Genomic DNA, 16573 nt, shown 5'->3' with positions numbered 1-16573 from the left:
GTCTAAAGTGCATATATATTTCTCTCGTATTCACTTTTCAAGATTTTGAAATCAATATTTGGGACCCTAAACAAATTCAAATGAAAAAAGAAATCATCCACGACAAAGTTGTAGTTTTCATAGAGATCTGCAACTTTGGTTTTGGTCGTTTTGTCATCCGAGGTGGTTTGACAAATTTGAATTTCGAATTGTGAGAACTTGTACAGAGGGATTAATCGACTATACAGAATGAAGCAATAAACTATACAAAAGTATTAATCGACTAAAAGAAACTTCATTTACGGGAACCAGCAGGGTAGCAAGCAAGCTGTACAATCACAAGCTGTGTAACAAAATAAAGCTGATTCACTGGTCACTACATCATCTACTACTGCCTTACCAGCTTACCTTGTGGGGCGATAACAAATTAAAGCTAACTAGCTAAGAGCAACTCCAACAGACTAAAGGATCCGTGAAGCCATATATAGCTAATATGGGCTCAAAATCATCTCTAACAGACTCTCTAAGCCCGTTTGCAAATTTACTCGCTGTCCATTCCGTAGAGATCGCTGGCTAAAAATGGACAGGTAGTCTCGCTCAGTATCGGAAAATACCGCACTTTCCGCGCCTCCTTCCTGCACGAGACGTCTCCCTTCCCACGCACCTTCTGCTATTCCTGCTTCCACGTACACATGTTTATCTAGTGTAACACCTCTGGTGTTACGAACTCATTTAGCGTCTAGATTAAGGCCTAAGAGAAATTAGCAAGGCGAGTTTCTCAGGTGTTAGAGTTAAAGCTCGCATAAAGGTGCTAATGAAAATCTCGACAAGGAAATAGACGGGTAGTTTTAATCATTTGGCACGAAAAACAATTTTTGTAAATAAAATAAAATATAACTTATATTTAGTACTTAAATAAAAATTTGAAGTGCAAGTTAGTAGATGAGAATGCATCTTTTGTTTTAGCGAGTGGAAGTTGTTTAATAGTAAATCTGATAGCTTGGGAATCAAATCCGAAATTTAGGGCATGTTTGGCATGGCTCCACTCCTAAACTTCAGTAATTCCATCAAAAAATTCAGCCAAACACACCAACTCCAAAACTCTATGGAGCTGCTAATTTCATAGAGCTGTAGTGCAAATATAGGTGGAGTTTTGGAGCACCTCTTTTGCTGCTTCAGAACCCTCTCTTTTGAACCTCCTCGTAGAGTTGGTGGATAATTACCCACCAATGCCACTGGTTACACACAAAAAAACGTTTCGAAGCCTACCATTTTCTATTCTCCGAGTCTCCACCCCAGCGCATCTCTCCTCATTTTCCCAGCTTCCCTCTGTCCTCTTCTCGCTAGACCCCCCGTTAGGTTTTCCGCCGCCGCCAGTTAAACAGGCGGCCGCCATCCTCCCCCACCGCCGGCCGGCCGAGCACCGCTGCCGTTCTCCTAGCCCCGTGAGGCCGCGTAGCTCCGCCTCCCACAACGTTTGTACGAGGACCGCCGCCTGCCGCAGAAGCCCAACGTCGGTCGCAGAAGCCTCGACGCCGGAGATCCCCCGCCCGGCCGCAGAAGCTCCGCCTCCCGCCACGTCTGTGCGAGGACCGCCGCCTGCCACAGAAGCCCCGATGCCGGCCATAGAAGCCCCGACGCCGGAGATCCCCCGCCCGGCTGCCTAGCTCCGCCTCCCTCCACGTCTGCACGAGTCCCGCCGCCTACCGCAGTAGCCCCGACGCCGGCCGCTGCCCCACGCCGTCGGAGATCCCCCGCCGGCCGCAGCCCCCCACTGACGGCCGCAGAGGCCCCCCAAGGTATGTGAAAGGTCCTTGTTTGGTTTTGGTAATTGAGTGACAGCTTAGGTGGACTAATTGTGTTTATGTGAGATACACATGTGATTAGTCCACAGGTACATGTGTGTGAGCAACATATGCCATGAAGGTAAAAATGGCTTGGAGATGTTGCAAAGCTCACACATGTGATGATGAAGGAGCTTAAATGAACATGAGACATGACATTGAGTCATGTGATCAAGGTGGAGAAGATCAAGACAAGACTTGGCTTGATGGACCGGTTGCAAGCGTGAAGGGCAAGTCGAAGGCTTTGGAGCGATGGACCATGTTGCGGTGAAGCTTGAGCAAGACTTGGTGCCAATGGACGAAGGCAACGGTGAAAAGCAAGTGAAGTCAAGATCGATGAACCAATATGATCACGTGATGATATGAAGTGGATCATATCATTGTTGATCGTGTTGGTGCATGTGTTGCATCGACATTGGAGGAGATGGAATGGCATGCGCAAGGCAAAGGTATAACCTAGGGCATTTCATTTCACCGGTCATAGGTGTGTAGAGAAGTTTATGACCGGGGTTAGGATAGATGGCCATACTATCAAGAGGAGCAAACTTGTTTGCATATCGGTCATCTAGTGTCACTCGAGTGTTCTAACTTTGCATCATCGCTAGGATCGAGTGGCATCGCAAGTTGAGTGGCTAACATCCTTTGGGAAATGATTGTGAAAAGCTAACACACATACACATGGTGGTGTACACTTGGTAGTGTTGGCATATTTACAAAGGAGATGGGGATGGAGTTGATGTGGATCCACTTGGTGAAGAAACTCCACTGGTGGAGTGTCTGCCCGTAGAGTGTGGACAGTCCGACGGTGCCACCGGCGCCCTACACAGAAAAGACAGTGTCTCACTGGGTGCACTGGATGCTGGCACTGGAAGTGACCAGACGCTGGCAGGGCGCGTCCGGTCAGGCTGACGCATGGTGACGTAGGAGCTGGAGTGTGACCGGACGCTGGGCTGCGTCCGATCATGTGCGACCGGACGCGTCCGGTCAAGGTCGGTACCTTACTGTAAACGACCGGACGCTGAGGGTCCAGCGTCCGGTCAGTTGAAGCTGTTGCGTCCGGTCAGAAGATGACCGTTGAGATCGGAAGAATGCCGTTGAACGCAGGTGACACGTGGCTGTCATCGGGCGACCAGACGCTGAGGTCCAGCGTCCGGTCAACACGACCGGAGCGTCCGGTCGACCCGACAGTTGCCCAGTGAAGGGGTAACGGCTAGTTTAGCCCTTGGGGCTATAAATAGAAGTGGCCTTCGGCCAAGGCTGGAGCTGAGCACCTTGGGGGACTTTGTGTCCATGCTTGAGAGTGCTTAGGAGCCTCTATCTCACACATACTTGATAGTGATCATCCGATTGTGTGAGTGAGCGATTCTAGTGCGATTGCATCGTGAGGTTGCATTGAGTGGCACTAGGTGATCGAGTTGCAAGCCGGTGGTGCTTGTTACTCTTGGAGGTTGCCACCTCCTAGACGGCTTGGTGGTGGTCTCCGTCGAAGCCCGTAAGAAGCTTGTGCGGCGCTCTGGAGAAGTGCTTTGTGAGGGGCATTGTGCTCGCCTCGCGGGAGCCACGAAGAGCAACTTTAGTAAAGCGTGTCATTGAGCTACCCTCACTTCCGGGGTAGGTTCTTGCGGCGCCCGATGTGCGGGCTTGGCGGGTGATGCCAATTAGCCGCCGAACCACCAAGTGAGCGGTCGACACAACGGAGACTAGCGTGTTGGCAAACACGTGAACCTCAGGAGAAAAATCATCATGTCAACCTTGTTCTTCCTGTTGGTTTGCATCCCCGTTACACAAGCTTGCATTTACTTTCATATACATTAAGCTTGTGTTGTTGCTTTTGTAATTAGTTAGCTTGTATAGCTTGCTAGTTACCTTCATGCTTGTGTAGCATAGAAGTAGCTCCCTTGCGTGCCTAATTTGGTTTGTGTAACCTTGTTAGTCACATTACTTAGTTTGTGTAGCTAAGTAATTGCGCTCTCTAATTTGACATTGGTTGCCTTGTTATTGAGCATTGCTAATGAGCTTAGTTGGCTTTGTGCTTTTGCTTACTAGCATGTGTAGGAGCTCTCTTATAGCTTAAAGTACTAGTGGCATAGGTTTATGTGACCTTGCTTCTAGAACTAGTTAGGAGAGCTCTAGCTAGCCCGGCGCCTTTGTTGCTTGATTAGTATCTTTGCAAGGTGCTAGTGAACATAGATAGAGGGGTGTAGTCTTGGCTAGACCGATAGTTTTAATTCCGTACTTGTTTCGGTTAGCCAACATGATTAAGTTTTAAAAAAGGACTATTCACCCCCCATCTAGTCGCCATCTCGACCCTTCAGTATGGTGCCTGCTTTGTTTTTGGGATGCATGCTCTGTTGTAGATCGATTCTCTGCTTTGTAGATAGATGCTCTGCTATAGATTTGAAGGCCGTTTGTATGCCAGAAACTCTATCATCTAATTTTTTAAAAAAAACACTCTGCTATCCTCTTCTGCCTACGGGTTTGTTCAGACGCCCAAAACTTCAGTTCATGAAGTTTACCGAAGATGCTTGTTCAGACACTCTGCTAGCCACGGATCTTATCAATGCTTGATTCCATGTTTGGTTTCTAGTAATAACATGAGAAGATAATTATGGTTCCTTGGAAAGGAAATAGCTTAGTTGACATGGAACTGATTTAACATGGAACTGCTTTGAGCTAACATGCTCTGTTGTATTTCTAGAAACTGTTGTAGTTCTAGATTGCTGAAAATAGCCTATTCAGAACCTGCTTGTTCAGTATATAGCCTGTTCAGAACTTGCTTGTTCAGTAATAACATGAGAAGATGCTTGTTCAGAACCTGTTGTAGTTCTAGATTGATGAAAATAGCCTTTTCAAAACCTGCTTGTTCAGTATATAGCCTGTTCAGAACCTGCTTGTTCAGTAATAACATGAGAAGATAGCCTGTTCAGAACATGTTGTAGTTCTAGATATCCTGTCCAGTTGAACTTGCTCAGCATAATGAGAACCTCATATATGAAATTTGTGAGTTCGATAGATGCCTAAAATTGATTGGAACTCGGAGAACACTCGAGTGCTGTGTATGTTGTTTGCCGAACAAGTTGGAAAAGGAAATCGGCCAAACACACACTTGAATGCACTTGGTTATACTGAGGTTGAGAAAGGGTTTAAAGAAAGGACTGGAATTGTGGCTACCAAGGTTCAGATCAAGAACAAATGGGACCAGTTGAAGGAAGATTTCAAGGCATGGAAGAAACTAATGTTGAGGCAAACAGGGACTGGTTGGGATCCTATAAAGAAGACTATTGCTATGGATGATCAATGGTGGAAAAAAGCTAGAGCTATAAGTTGGTTCAAAATTTTTCCTATATTTGTTTTACATATGACCAAATCTGGGTTGTGGAATTCTTATAATAATACCCGTTGTTCTGCTTATTTCAGGACATTTTGGGTTGTGGAAAGTTCAAAAAGAAGGGCCTTGAGAATGAAGATGACTTAGCCAAGTGTTTTGCTGACATCACTACTATTGGTATTGATCATTGGTCTCCTCATGTTGATCATTGGTCTCTTCAGGTTGTGATTGCTTGTGGGGCCGGCTATGATAGCAATGAACATTACATTGCAACTGAACTGTTTGTGAAGAAGGAGCAAAGAGAGATGTTCATGACCTTGCCTACTAATGAGATTAGGTTCACTTGGCTTAGGAGGAAGTACAATGATAAATATGACAAGTAGAAATGGTAGTGAGATTAGGTTCAATGGCAGTGTATGCTATATTCTATTTTATTCCAGTTCACTTATGTATGGCAGTTGTATGCTATATTCTATTTTCTTGCCATTCATTTATGTATGGCAGTTGTATGCTATATTCTATTTTCTTGCAGTTGTATGGCAGTTGTATGCTATATTCTTTTCTTTGATTCATTCTTGTCGATTGGCTTTCTGTACTTTTCTGTATGGCAGTTGTAGCTTTCTGTATCTTTCTGTAGCTTTTCTGTAGGAGGACTCTTTCTATAGCTTTTCTGTAGCTTTGTGTAGTTCATTTTCTTGCAGTTGTATGGCAGTTGTAGCTTTCTGTATCTTTCTGTACTTGTAGTTGTATGGTAATTGGCTTAGGAGGACGCTTTCTGTAGCTTTTCTGTAGCTTTGTGTAGTTCATTTTCTTGTAGTTGTATGGCAGTTGTATCTTACATTTTATTTATGTCAATGTTCACAGATGTCTTCAAGTGAGTCTGATGATTCTAGTGATGGGGAATTTTTTTTAAAATGGTTGAGAGCAGTGCAAAACTAGCACAAAGTTATCATGAATTGTATATGGACAAGGCACCGCCGAGGTTCATGTTTTCACAACAAAGTGGAATGGGATGGCTGATGGAGACGGTAAACACTCCAGGGGAGTGTCATCGAATGCTTCGGATGAATGAGGTTATTTTTCATGATCTTCATGATGTGTTGGTTGAAAGGTACGGATTAAAACCATCGAAACACATTAATACATATGAGATGATGGCCATTTTCCTATTCACATGTGGTGGGTGTGAGTCAAATAGAAGAGGACAAAATAAGTTCAAACACTCAGGTGAAACCATTAGTAGAAAATTTCATGAAGTTCTAGATTGTGTGGTTGCCATGGCACAAGATTTCTTGAGACCAACAGATCCTAATTTCCATAATGTGCACAAGAGGATTAGGAATGGCAAGAGAGCATATCCACATTTTAAGGATTGCATTGGTGCACTTGATGGAACCTATATTCATGTGTTTTTATCACCTGAAGAACAAGTGAGATATATTGGTAAGACTGGAATTGCAACTCAAAATGTTCTTGCCGTTTCTGATTTTGATATGCGCTTCACGTATGTGGCTATGGGTCAACCGGGTTCTTTGCATGACACTAGTGTATTGTACCTTGCATTGGAAGCAGATGTAGATGTCTTCCCACATCCACCTCAAGGTAAATATTTTTGCTTACGTTCTTTTTCATATTTGTATGCACAAACTTATCTTGTTTTACATATGTGTAGGCAAGTACTATGTTATAGATGCTGGCTATCCTAATCATCCGGGGTACCTAGCTCCATACAAGGGTGAAAGATACCACTTACCCGAGTGGCATTGAGGTATGGAACCAAATACTCCAAAAGAGAAGTTCAACCGTATACACTCATCTGTTCGTAATGTTATTGAGCGCTCATTTGGAGTATTAAAAATGAAATGGCAAATCCTTTACAAGATGCCCGGTTATTCAATGGTCACACAAAAGAAGATTGTTGCTGCTACCATGGTCCTACACAATTTCATACGTGAACATGCTAGTGTTGATGTGGACTTTGCTAATTTTGATAGAGATCCTACCTACATGCCTACTATTCCGGAAAGGTACAACAAGTATGCCGTGTCTCAACATGCCTCCGATGGATCAACTTTGGAATCAAGCTTTGTGACTATGGACACCTTTCGTGATAATATGGCTACATCCATCGCCCTAGCATGGAATTAGTGCAATGATTATTGTAATAACCTTATTTTGGAACTATGAACTTATTTTTTAATTTCGGTTCTAGGCAAATGACATGTAATTTATTATTATTTTGGACTACACTGCATGTACTTTCATTTCATATTTGTGAGAAGTAGTTCAAGTCGAACCAGGGGCAAAAATGGCAATCTACCCTCAAACTCATCTTTTCTAGAGCTAGAGACACCCTCCTAGCCAAACACCCTCATCAGACAGCTCCAACTCCACCCAGAGCTGGCTCCACCTGGAGTTCTGGAGTGGAGCGGCTCCACCTGGAGTTTTGGAGTGGAGCAGCTCCACCCAGAGTTGGAGTCATGCCAAACAGGGCCTTATAATGAGAGCTCGTCGGGAATCAGTAGGAACTTGAGTTTATGTTAAAAGTATCGATCTTTGGCGAATTGTATTGAACAAACGGGTTAAATAATTCCTAGATGTTTATTTCTATGAGTTAGCACGAAGTATGAGCTAGGTCATGACATGTTGTTTAGTTGAGATTGACGAGGCTTAGACCGTTTAAAAATTCAACCAAAAGTGCTAGGGAGTGTTAGTTCTAACTGGAACCTTGAATTCCTTTTAAGTCTAAAAAGATGATAGACAATGCTACTTCGACATTTAAATATCCACAAAAATTTCCTAAACACCAATTTCATGTTTTTGCACCGTCAGTTGGGTCGAAATGAGCACTTGAGAACGGTGTAGGCCGAGGTGGCGATAGGTGTCACGGCACTCTCGTAGAAATTGCCTAACTTCGTTAGAACGCGCTGCGGACCACGAATTGCTGCTCGATTCGTGAACCAGCGCCCAGCTTGACGAACCCACCTTGGCATCCTCCTATCTCCCTCTCGGGTGGCTCTCGGGTCCTTGCGATGGTTTTGCTGGGTAGCTGGTATAATTGACTTTAGGTTAGGAGATTGAGTCGAACCCAAACCGTGGCCGTTAGCAGTTCTTGTTTAGCTTTAAAAAGTGTGCACAACATTGGTTTCGGCCGTTCAGCTCTGTGGCCGCGGTCACCGCATCCACAACGTTTCGCCGTCGCGCTCGGGCGCGCCACACGCGTGTGCCGCGCACACCTTTGCCCGTTGCCCTACAGTCGCCACACGGACGCGCCGCTGCCGTTGGCTGCTCTGGCTGTGGTCTCTGTCCATTGGCCGACCCATTGCGGTTGGCCGCACGCAGGGCCGAGCCGAGGCCACGGCGGCCACCGTCGGTTCTTCGTGGCGTTTTCTCCGCCCCTCGTTGTACCTACCCCGCGCGGGCACCAGTTCGGTTTCATCCTAGCACTAGTCCACACGCTCCTGCCTTCACCGTGCAGTCGTGTCCCCGTGTCGTAGCGTCTCGTCGAGTCACGGTCAGTTCCTTGCCGCGACTGTCGCTCTAGGCCATCGCCCACCGCGCCGCTTCCCCTAGGATTTAACACGCAGACATGGCCTTCTAACCAATTCAGCGCCTTGGTAGCTTGGCTTAGGAGCCAGTTAGCTGACTGAACCGCATCAAGGCGCTGGGGAGCCGGGGGTGGCCAAATTGGAGTTTTGGTCGCCGCCGGTCGCTTACGCCGCCGCGGTCAGGAGTTAGGGGTAAACCGCAACCCAAGGGTAAGAACTCCAATTGGTGGTGTTCCTAGACTCGCCTTGGGTCCCCTCACCCGGTGCTCACACTGTCTTGGCCAGGTGGTTCATCATCGACGCGGTCACACGACGGTGCCGCGCACGGAGCACCGCCGCATGGAGCGGTCACACGTGGCCAGGACTTCCCCAACCTTATCCGTCTCAATTGGTAGCGCGGATGGCTTCGTGGTAACTTCCTGTCGCTCCATTGCGATCTCTATCATGACGTTAGCACGTAGCCTCGCCTGAACGGGCTCACCGTCGTCGTGGATCGCCGCCTGCCACGGTAGACCACGACGGTGTGTCTCTGAGCACCCGACCGCCAGCTATCTCTACGGGTTTAGCCATAGACGGAGATCGGCCCATCGGTTGGGCCCGAGCAAACCCTAGATGGCTAGCGTGGCCGCTTGGTGCCCGTGTTCGCCGCGCCGCCGTGCACCCTGCTTCGGGGGTGTGCGTGAAGAAATTAAGAGAACGCTAGGGGGTCAAGCGCGAAGGTCAGAGAGAGGGAGGAATAAGGTTTGGATTTCATTGTAGTTCAGAGAAAGCGTGAGGACTCTTTTGTAAAAAGTGTAGTCGCTGCGGGCCTTCCCCGCATGTGGGCCGCGTCTTCACGTGGGCCACCCCTTTGCGGGCCGCGCCGGGCCGCGGAGCCCTTTTCTTTTTCAGAAGGTTGATTAATGTTTTTGAATTTAGTTGCTGAAGCAAACTTGTAAATTCAATACAAATTTGTGTAGTTAACCAAAAATTGTGAAACCAATCTTGTTAAGTTCCTAAAATCATGGTCTACCTGTTAGTGTATTTTGTTCATATAGTTTCGTATTATTTTAGGGCTGCCATAATTATTTTAAAATGCTTAGTTTTAATAATACATAAACTTGTAGGAATTTTTTGTGGCAAAACGGTGATAGTGTTAGCTTTGAAAATTTTACAGTAAATTCCTAATATTATTAGTTGTTCATTGTAATTTTTGTAACTCCAGAATAATTAGTTTGCTAGATATAGAATGATGCCCTATTTTGAATAAATATTAAATCATTAGAATGGAATAAAGAAACAACTTGGGTTTGTATAACTCAAACACTCAGTGGGAAATAACGTCTTGTTCAACAATGTGGATACATAGCCTAAGTACGGTTGTAGTTAGAACTAGCTCGGTAGCTTGAGAGGTGTAAATCGTATTTTACGAGTCACGATTGCAGTTGGTTATTTACGTCTCTGTATTGCGTCCACGTATACCATAATAGGAACAACGATGGATCACGGAGTCATCTGGAGTATCGGAAAGGGATGGTGTCCGGAGGATCATGCCACCATGATGAAATGCTAACTGTTGGTTATATCTTACCTAGGCAAGCCCCGGTGCATAACCCCTATTATTCTGCACTTTATTTTATGCTTTTGCATTAAGTTTAAGGAGTTGAATGAAACCCACTTGCATATATATCCTTGTCCTATGAGTCTTACTAGTACGACAGGATCGCGTAGATTGCTATGCTATAGGATTCTGGTAGAAGTCGAGTGATTACCTGTCACTCGCGAGGGATAGGAAAAGATCTTATTGTTACTATTATCATGTTACTATCACATGAAATATATATGGATAATAATTGGAGACCGGGCAGGACTGTACTTTGGATAGACATGGACTGGTTAGGCAACTGAGCGAGGTTCTGGTTGCATTTGTCTCGCCTGTGTCGATTGAGGACCGTCTGTTGCTATGGATGGTAGTCAGGTCACAGACTTATTATCCTGAGCACATACTTATGGGAGTGGAAAAACTTGTTACTCTCTTGTCATGGGTTCCAGCTCTTTCTTGACCAACTTTTAGGGTGGTTTTTGGGTGGAGGTCCAAGCACCGCACTGAGTCCGAGACTTAGGTACGGGGGCTTAGAGTTCAAGTTTGGACGGGGACCTGGACCCTGTGGTAGGAGAGTGGTGAGTTGGTCTTGCTTGTGCCTGAGGTACAAGCGGGACGTGTGTTTTGGGGTACCCAGCTGAGATACATTGATTCACGAATCGCCATGTGATACGGTACGACGTGGCTGTGGTCTAGCACCGTAGTAAAAATTGGACCATGAAAGAAGGTAAAATGGTTCTGATTGCTTACCACTTACTTGAAAGTAGTATATGTGCTTACATAGAATGGCTAGTTAATGGACCAATATTGACTGCTAATAAAAGTTGAATATAAGGACGCACGTTTAGTAATGCTTTCTGCAGATGTAATAAACCTACAAGCCAGATAGCCTTGCATATCCTTGGAGTCTTTTCTTTCCTCCTGACGGATAAGTCTTGCGGAGTACAATTGAGTACTCAGGGTTTGTTCTACCCGTTGCAGGTGACAGGTGGATGCTAGAGCTGACACTTGTATGAGGGAACCTCCTGGTGGGCTTAGCGAGGATTTCCTTTACGTTGCGGACATAGAGTTTATTTAAAACTTTCACCCAAAATGTTTTACAATGAAAAACTTTTAACCTGTTATGATGTATATATAACGGATCATCATGTTAATGTTAACTTGTCATTAAATGATTTTATTTCCGCTGAAACTCTGATAACATGGTTACATTCCGTTGTTGTAAACAATAAATATCATACTCTGATGTTGCATGAAAAGTGAGGTAAGAAATGGATAAAATGTTGTAAGCTTTATTCTCCCATTTATGATCCTGTTAAAAAATGTGGATTTTCGGGTTCTCCCATAGGGTGTGCTCGACAGAATTGCCAGTTTGGTGTTTTCGCTTGGGTACTTATTGTCTAAAGGAAGACGAGTACTCTTGTGAGGGCATTAAGTTAGGTGGTTCTACCATATCTACGCTGTTGGAGCACACATATTTTTTTAGAAGATTTTATTTTAGAAGATGGATAAATTATGGATTTGGGAATCTATTTTTAACTAACCTCTTAGAGTTGCTCTAAGACAACAAGGCTGGCATCCTATTATCCTAACCTTGTTCTCAATGTATTGGTGCTGGTAGGCTCAGCTGGTGTCGATCGTGGTCGCCGCATCCACTTGCAATGGCTCTCGGTGCGCGCGCGGTGGTCGAAGCAGTTCCAGCCCACTGCTGCTGCAAGAAACGGGATATACTAGCGCTATAGGAGCGGTTGCCCCGTTGCGTTGTGTTGCGGTGCTGGACTGCTAGCTGGATGGACCGCATCCGTATCGACCACCGGCCAGAGTCCTGTCCAAAGTCGGATCAGCCGCATCCCTGTATCAGGCGGCTTGCGGTTGCGGGGCAATACATAGCCACGCCCTGGCTTTCCCACGAGCCCACGACCAAAGCCTGAGCCCCGAGCCCCCGACGCCGCTGGAGGATCGCGCAAGATGCCGGAGACCGGAGCAGGAACAAGCGGCAACGCGGCGGCGGCGGCAGACGTGCCGACGATGAACACTAAGCCAGCGGGGCCGACGAGGAAGACGAAGATAGTGCAGGTGCCCGAGGCCTGCATCCTCAACCTCATGTGGCAAAAGGCGTGCGCCCCTCGCGGCGACTTCCCAGCGTGGAAACCTAGGCCCAATGACACAAGCGTGGAGCTGATCTGATCCTATGAGAAGGCTACCGCGATCATCATGAAGAACCACCAGCACGACGATGACCTGATATCGCAGTACATCAACAACGGGTGCGCCTACGTGGAGGTTGAGATCGGAGACGACGAATGAGCATCGTCGATTTATCAAGTCAGCGCGTGTAGACAACTACTACTTCGTTGATGGATGATGGAGTAGAGAAAGCTTTTCTACTGTACAAGCGTCTTTATTATTGTGGTGGTGATGCTAGCGAGACCTATTATTGTAACTGATAAGCCTGCTTTATTATTGCAGCGATTTATTATAATACTAAATTCCTTGATCTGTTTTAAAACGCTTTCATAGACACGCCTGAGACGCGTCTACACAGTCAAACTCTTATATAGAGACGAGTTTTGCGGATTTGGGAAACACGTGACCCATCTTCAACCTTCGAGCGACGCCCGCTGCCCCGCTCCCATCGTCTTCTTCCTCGCCCCAACCCCCGCCCCGGCTTCCAGTGCAGGCGGCTCCCACCGTCGCCGTGCCCTCCTCCTCGTCCCCGCCGCCGCCCACCGCCCCATCGCAAATCGATAGGGTCTCGCTGGAGCTCCGCCGCCGCCGCCACGAAGCTCCACCGCGACCCTACTGCGCCCGCGGCCCTCTTTCTCCGCCCCCTCCCCCCTCCCCCCCCCCGCCCGCGTTTGTGCTACTACCATGGTCAGGTGAGCTCGCCCCTGCCGCCAGCCCCGCCCATCCGGTTGTCCCCCACCACCCGCTCGGCGGTGCCCCCACCGCCTCGCTCACCGCCCCTCAACCCACCACCATCACCGCGTCACGGTCGCCGCCCCCAAAACTCCTTCTAAGGCCGCCGGTGTTTGCATCCCCAACCACCAAACCCTAACGGCGGTGAGCCCCCCTCTTCTTCCTCTCCGTGGGTCGCAGGCGTCGGCGAGCCCCCTCTTTCTCCTCTCCGACAGGGCGCGGGCGCATCAGCGCATGAGCTGGCCCGCGTTGCGCGCTCAGCGTGCCACGCGATCCGTCGTGTAATAGACTTTGCGAATTCTAAGATGATTTCATAGACACGCAACATACGTGTGTACCCATGTGTAGAGATACTCTTGTGGATATACATTTTAGTACGCGTCCAATAAGGTAGATATACACGATATATCACTACTATAGAATTTAACTGTAGGGACGGTTCTAGAGCCTCTGTAGGGGCGGCTGCGCCAGCCGCCCTTCCTAGGGTGTTCCTACAGAGGGTGCCTCTATAGGGGCGGTTTCCTGACCGCCCCTGCAGTGCCCTCTGTAGGGGCGGCTGGTGTTTTCAGCCGCCCCTACAGTGACCTCTGTAGGGGCGGCTGGTGTTTTCAGCCGCCCCTACAATGCCCTCTGTAGGGGTGGCTGGTAATATCAGCCGCCCCTGTAGTGGACTTCTGTAAGGGCGGCTGTATCACCAGCCGCCCCTGCTGTGTGTATTTGTAAGGACAGTTCAATCAAGAACCGCCCCTACAGTGGATTTTCCAGCAAAAAAAATAATTCAAATTCAAATCTGACCCCACACACACACACACACACACACACACACACACATATATATATATATATATATATATATATATATATATATATATATATATATATATATATATATATAATTCAAATTTGAATCTAACCGTCACAAATATACATATATACATCCACAAACACAAGACCATTATTTAGAACATCATCACAAGTCATAATTCACAAAAGTCCATCATTACAATATAGTCCATTATAAAGTCCATCATTATAACATAGTCCATTAAGAAATCCACAAGTCCACATGCAAAACAAAGTCCACATGCAAAAAAATGGAAGAAACTACCAACTATGGCTCTTATAAATGGTACTCTGTCAGCAACATTTAACAAAAAGAGTTGAAACAACAATAATGTCAAGAGGCAAAACTGATTTCATACTCCAGTGAATAAAATTTAACGCTGAACTCAAATAATATACATATCAGAAGAAACTGCTTGGGTGGGCTTACATCAGTGTCACCAGCAGATGCAGCAACAGAATGTGCATCCTCCATCTCATCATCTTCCTCGAGAAAGGTAGCACGCTGATGGCAGCAAATATTTCATACATGAGAACAAAACAAATTTGACCATGAAGAGTACGGAAAAATGAAGTAACATATTTGAATATTAACCTGGACTGGATCCATATCAGCTGTTTGCTTATAGAACTTCTCAAAATAGGACCCCCTCAACTGCAAATATGAAAGGTACCCATGAGGCCATGAAGTCATGCTACAAGCAAGTCAAATGTAATTAAAATTCAAACTACTCCATTTAAGGTGCATGTTTAATAAAAACAAATTAAAGTTCACAGCATACAGAGAGAGAAAAGTGTGCATAGCTACTAGGACAAGTCACGATTCGTCAATACTTACCTTCATGAAAATATGAACTATACATCAATAATATTATGCCGAAAAAAAAACTGATCAGGATATGAAAATTTTCCAATTTATGATAATAGATCATGGAAACATAAGGCGAAACAGACAAGAAGCTGAATAGAATGTCATTGTAGTTTTCTCCATAATATGCTGATTGGCCAGTAACCATGCCCTCAGGTCTCAAGCTAAACCCACTTGATTAAGTGATTAAGTCAAACTATTTTTAGTTTGACTAGTGACAGAGACAAGAGGACACAATGAAGTTTCATAAATCCAAGCAAAGTATTTACTCTGAAGACTGATATCATAAATAGTATTAACTATTGGTAAATAGACCTGAATGCCTATTGCCTACTAGTTACTAATTACATTCGAGCAAACTAGCTGAATTGGAGTAGGCGCGGTGGGATTGATTGTAAATTTGGCCTGTAATATTTCTAGTTTTCCATGTAATAAAATTCTGTCCAAATTCTTCATACCAACACATTCCAATATGTTATTCAGTTTGAATACTAAACCGGTGCTACTGTCTATTTTACAACAGCATGCCATAATTAACAGGAACTTAACAAAGTGAATCACAATGTAATTTCAATTCTAGTAAACTATGAACTCGCCCTCCTCTGTTTCTTCTAAAAATCGATTAGGAACATATATGCATACAACGTGCGAGAAAACAAAAAGAGGACAGGAAGGAAATAACAACAATATGCATAGCAGAGTAGTAGCTTCTTAGATTAAACAAGCAAAAAGGAGATTAGAAAACTGGACAGGTGAAAAGGTCTCACAAATGTGGACTGAAAATTTTAAAAAGAGCAAGATGCATAACTGGGCTGATAAGAAAAAAAAAGCAGGCAAAAAGGAAGCTATATCTAAATAAGCTAAACAACGTGCAGGCTCATTTGGCGCAAGGAAACTATCAACTGTACTCATCAGGTACTTTATACGAAAAAAACGAATTGATAATCTTATTTATGCAATGACTATCATATGGGAACACTGGTAAAAAAGGAAGCTAAGTAGGATAACGGATCTGGATGACGAGCCATGAGGCGGAGGACGAGGAGAAGAAGAGGGTGAGGTACCTCAAGATCCAGCTGCCGAGCCGAGCCGCCGCGGCGCAGACGGAGGCATCGAACAAAGGCACCTAGGGTTTCGTTGTTTCGTTGAGGCCACGAGCGCACGCGGACCGGCAGGGAGAAGCCGCGGCGGCGGCCACCTGCAGGAGCCGCTGGCGCCCGTGCGCCGCCGTCCCGCCCACGCCGTTCGCCGGCCGATGCGCCGCGGCATCGCGCGAGAGAGAGGGAGAGAGGGGAAGGGGAAAGCAGAGACGGAGGAGGGGGCCAGCATGCCACCACGTTGGGAGAGAGGGAGAGGGAGAGAGGGGGAGATGAAGGGACGAAGGGGGTGGAGGCGCAGGTCGCGGGAGGAGCAGCGTGACCTCGGAAGAGACGGAGAGAGGAGACGATGGGAGTGTTTTTTTTTGCGATTTAGGATGGGGAGGGGGAGAAGCTGCAAGATATTTGTGTGGATGGGAATTTCGGGCGACGTGGCTGAACCCTATCCAGGCAAACAATTTCAGGTGACGTGGCCCATCTCCCCTGCGAGGGTGAGTGGTGCGTGTATGTAGATGTATGCGTCTCTGTTGGGTTTCATAAATAAATATACGATAGATACTCCTTT

At 46.2% G+C, this 16573-nt stretch overlaps 1 long non-coding RNA gene and 1 pseudogene across 1 annotated transcript; one reads left to right on the top strand and one right to left on the bottom strand.

Annotated features, from left to right (window-relative positions):
* The first annotated feature begins 6065 nt into the window (after positions 1 to 6065).
* Positions 6066 to 7299, top strand: LOC136523396 (uncharacterized; annotated as a pseudogene).
* A 6961-nt stretch (positions 7300 to 14260) lies between these two features.
* Positions 14261 to 16323, bottom strand: LOC136519786 (uncharacterized). Its single transcript, XR_010775048.1, has 3 exons — positions 15976 to 16323; positions 14639 to 14698; positions 14261 to 14548 (listed from the first exon to the last, which is right to left on the bottom strand). It is a non-coding gene; the product is annotated as an uncharacterized lncRNA (long non-coding RNA).
* Positions 16324 to 16573: the final 250 nt, after the last annotated feature.

Source organism: Miscanthus floridulus, chromosome 18 (assembly GCF_019320115.1).
Source record: "Miscanthus floridulus cultivar M001 chromosome 18, ASM1932011v1, whole genome shotgun sequence".
NCBI classification, from domain to species: Eukaryota; Viridiplantae; Streptophyta; class Magnoliopsida; order Poales; family Poaceae; genus Miscanthus; species Miscanthus floridulus.
This window is presented reverse-complemented; position numbering and strand designations above follow the sequence as displayed.